This window comes from Dasypus novemcinctus, chromosome X, assembly GCF_030445035.2.
Source record: "Dasypus novemcinctus isolate mDasNov1 chromosome X, mDasNov1.1.hap2, whole genome shotgun sequence".
NCBI lineage: Eukaryota > Metazoa > Chordata > Mammalia > Cingulata > Dasypodidae > Dasypus > Dasypus novemcinctus.
In genome coordinates, this window is record NC_080704.1 from 60,964,790 (window position 1) to 60,969,508 (window position 4,719).

General features: G+C 42.1%; 1 non-coding gene across 1 annotated transcript; it reads left to right on the forward strand.

The window, feature by feature from the left end:
* The first annotated feature begins 4,269 nt into the window (after positions 1-4,269).
* Positions 4,270-4,391, forward strand: LOC111762006 (small nucleolar RNA SNORA65). Its single transcript, XR_002795225.1, has one exon. It is a non-coding gene; the product is annotated as a small nucleolar RNA SNORA65 (small nucleolar RNA).
* The last annotated feature ends 328 nt before the right edge of the window (positions 4,392-4,719 follow it).

Genomic DNA, 4,719 nt, shown 5'->3' on the forward strand with positions numbered 1-4,719 from the left:
AGCTAGGGAGAAATTTCTGCATAAAAGGAAGCAAAAGAGATCAAGATCCCCAGAGAAAGAACAGAGGAAAATAAGTTTTTTCCAGGAGGTGAAACAATTACACCAAAAGTACGATCTTAAAAATTTTACCACATATCCAGGACAAGAAGCAGATGAAGAAGAACTGAGAAAAACTGATCAAACATGGGTTATTTTAGAAGTAGAGATTAAGTTGGACCAAGTGTCAAAGAAGAGTCTTAACATAAAGCCATTCAAAAATAAAGCTCTAGACAAGAGGGAGAAATGATCCCTCCATATTAACTCATCAAGATAATCAGATGCCTAGATATCAGCAAAAAAAATACAAAGCATACTGAAAAGCAGGAAGCATATCTTCCTGGCCCAGCAGAGGGAACAAATTAAATCTTCACAGGAGACACAGAATTAGGAAAAAGTAATAAAAAAAGTTCAAACAAATCTAAATCAATTCAAGGAAGTGAAGGAAAATATGTGTAAAAAGATAAAGAATACTAAAAAGACAATGTGTCAATAATGGGAGAACTTCTGGGGAAGATGGTAGAGAGCTGAAGGACATAATCCTTCCACCAAAACAACTTAAACTGGCAGGAAATGTCAGAAACAACTATTTTAAAACTCCAAAGGCCAGAAGAACACATGGCATCCAGGGAAGAATGGGAAGAAGAGACTGATAAATTATGGTAAAGAACTGTAAATTGCTCTCTCCACATGGTAGCTACTGGTGTCCATTCTCCACTCTTATAGCAGGAGTTCAGTCCCTGGCTAGTAGCTGTTGACTGAAAGGGGCATAAAAATCTTCTTCCTCAAGAACAGAAGTGTGCACTTCTACTCACTGATCTCAGCTTGTAATGAGAAAATTTGGATCTCTAGATCGCAGTTTTTAGGGCAGCTATTGTTTCAACTCACCCTAGATAAAGGCAGTGGCAGCTATTGTTTCAACCCTCCCCAAAACAGGGGTAGAGGTGGTGGAGATTGGCTCCCTTGGGGCTGTGAAGGAAAGTTAGCTAAGGGCTGCACTTGTTAGGCAACTAAGAAAGCTCAGCTTTGGGAAGCACTTTGAGAAGTTTTTGGTGCTCTTCCTCACCCCCTTCACAGGGTACTTTGAAGCCAGCCTATGTACTCTTTGTTCCTGGCCCTCTATTGGCTGGGAAAGACCAAATTGGGAAAGTCATGCCAGGATGACCCTCTCCAAGAATTTGCCCAGCAGGCAAAAGCAGTATGAGGCAATGAAGGAAGTGTAGAAAACTATAGAGGCAGACAGGCTGGGACAGTCTCAAACACCTGGAACAGGGGGTTTTGTCCTGTGGGAAACAGAAGGAATGACCAAATGCCTTCTAAACAGGGGAACTCTAAAACAACTAACAGGGCAGTGGACTTGGCCCAGTGGTTAGGGCATCCATCTACCACATGGGAGGTCTGCGGTTTAAACCCTGGGCCTCCTTGACCCACGTGGACCTGGCCCATGCACAGTGCTGATGCGTGCAAGAAGTGCCCTGCCAAGCAGGGGTGCCCCCCGCGTAGGGGAGCCCCACGCGCAAGGAGTGTATCCCATAAGGAGAGCCACCCAGCGTGAAACAAAGTGCAGCCTGCCCAGGAATGGTGCCATACACACGGAGAATTGACACAAGATGATGCAATAGAAAGAAACACAGATTCCCGTGCTGCTGACAACAACAAAAGCAGACAAAGAAGATGCACCAAATAGACACAGAGAACAGACAAGCGGGGTGGGGGGGGGGGGAGAGTGGAGAAATATAAATAAAAAAAAAAAAAAAAAAAAACAACAACTAACAAGCAAAAGCCCAAGACAAGACAGAGGCCCATAAAAACAGGGAAAATTCTGCACACTGCCTTCACCTTGGGCAGAACTTCCTGATAGGAGGGCTAAAACTCAAGAAAATATCACCAGCTGGTTACAAAACCAAGAAACAGACATCTCAGGGAATAAATCCAGGGTTAAGATACAAAAATATTAAAATATATGGTGTGCCATGGAGCCAAGAGTGCCAACAACTGAAAGCAGGAGGATTGCATCCAGCATTCATGTGGAATCTAAGCCCCCTCTTGATATAGTTGTGGAGTGGACACAACCATTCCAAGTTCCACAGAATGGAGGAATAGAATATGGATTACAGTGGACTTACTGATATTCTATTCATGAACTACTGTGATTAGTAATCGAAGAAAATGTGGCATTGGTGTGGAGAAAGTGGCCATGGTGGCTGCTGGGAGTGGGGAATTAGAGGAAGAGATGAGATGTGGAGGCGTTTTCGGGACTTGGAGTTGTCCTGGGTGATGCTGCAGGGGCAGTTACCAGACATTGTATGTCCTCCCATGGCCCACTGGGTGGACTGTGGGAGAGTGTGGGCTATGATGTGGACCATTGACCATGAGGTGCAGCGGTGCTCAGAGATGTATTCACCAAATGCAATGAATGTCTCATGATGATGGAGGAGATTGTTGCTATGAGGGGAGTTGTGGGGTGAGGGGGGTGGGGGTATATAGGGACCTCATATTTTTTTAATGTAATATTAAAAAAATAAAGACAAATATATATATATATACACACACACACACACACAAATATGGTGTGCAACAAAAGAGAACAAGACAAACAAAGAAACAGGGAATGGGGGCCAATCCAAAGGAAGAAGACGAAAATACAGAAAACACGAACAAAGAAAATGAAAATGTGGACACACCAAACAAAACCTTTAAATATTATCTTAAAAATGCTCAAGGAGGGAACAGGAGTAGCTCAATGGTACATGTATAAGGTCCTGAGTTAAATCCCTGGTACCTCCTTTAAAAATGCTCAAGGAAAGGAAGGAAAGTATAGAGAAAGAACTCAAGATACAAGGGGGGAAAATGAATGAATATGAGACTTTAATTAAAAATATAGAAGTTTTCAAAAGAAACCAAACAGAATTATTAGCATTGACGATCACAATAACTGAAATGAAAAAAAATGCCCAGGAGGATATCAAGAGCAGATTGAAACTGGCAGATGAAAGAATAAGTGAACTTGAAGACAAGACACTGGAAATGATTCAGGCTGAGGAGCAGAAAGAAAAAAGAAATACTAAAAGTGAAAAAAGCCTAAGACACCTCTGCAACAACATCAAGTGCACCAATATACACATTATGGGAGTCCCAGATGGAGAAGAAAGAAAGTGGCCAAAGGAATTGTGAAAGAAATAATAACAGAGAACATCCCAAACTTAGCAAATGACATAAATATGCACATTCATGAAGCTCAGAGAACACCAAACAGTATAAACATGAAGAAAAATACAATCTATCATATACTGATTACACTTTCAAATGCAAAGGAGAAGGAGAGAGTTCTGAAAGCTGCAAGAGAAAAGCAATGTGTTATGTATAAAGGAGTCCCAGTAAGACTGAGTGCAGATTTCTAATAAGAAACCATGGAGGCAAGAAGGTAGTGAGTTGAAATATTTAAAGTGCTGAAGGAAAACAACTGCCAGCCAAGAATTTCATAGCTGGCAAGACTGTGTTTCAAAAATGAGGGAAAAATTATGACTTTCTCAGAGAAACAAAAGCTGAGGGAGTACATCACCTCTAGATCCGCCCTGCAAATAATGATAAAGAGCCTTCTTCAAACTGAAAGGAAAGGAAACTATACAGTGGTGGAAATCAGCATAAACAAATAAAAAACCTGCAGTAAAAGTAACCATTTGGGTAATTATAAATTTCAGTATTCTTGTATTGTATTTTTGTTACGTAACTCCACTTCTTACTTACTAGGGGTGCTAAAATGCAAATGCATAAAAAACTAATGATGGCAGCGGACTTGGCCCAGTGGTTAGGGCATCTGTCTACCACATGAGAGGTCCGCGGTTCAAACCCCGGGCCTCCTTGACCCATGTGGAGCTGGCCCATGCACAGTGCTGATGCATGCAAGGAGTGCCCTGCCACGCAGGGGTGTCCCCCACATAGGGGAGCCCCACTCACAAGGAGTGCACCCCATAAGGAGAGCCATCCAGAGCAAAAGAAAGTGCAGCCTGCCCAGGAATGGTACCACACATACGGAGAGCTGACACAACAAGATGACGCAACAAAAAGAAACACAGATTCCTGTGATGCTCACAACAGAAGCGGACAAAAACAGAAGCAGACAAAGAAGACACAGCAAATAGACAGAGCAGACACCGGGGTGGGGGGGGAGGGGAGAGAAATAAATAAATAAATAAATCTTAAAAAAAAAAAAACAACTAATGATATTAGCTACCTGCCACTGCACCTGAAAAGTTCTCTGTTGGCTGTTGCAATCCAATGGTGAGCTGATACTAAACCCCAGCTTAGGAAAGAAGGTTGTTGGGTGACTCTGTGCCAAAAGCAAAGGAACAGCCTAAAACTTAATAAGGGAGGATATAATGTGGCTTGCTGTGGCTGTGGCAAAACTTTTGTGTTTTTGATATTTTTCTTTGCTACAGATAAGCAAGTGGGAATATCACTTTTGATAAGATCATCAGCATTGCCCAAGAAATGCTGCACCAATCTTTAGCCAGAAAACTCTCTGGAACCATTAAAGAGATTCTGGGGATTGCTCAGCCTGTGGGCTATAATTTTGATGGCTGCCACCCTCATGATATCATAGATGATATCTAAAGTGGTGCAGTGGAATGTCCACCTAGTCAAGAACTACAAAGGAAAATATTTCAATAAAGGACCATTTAA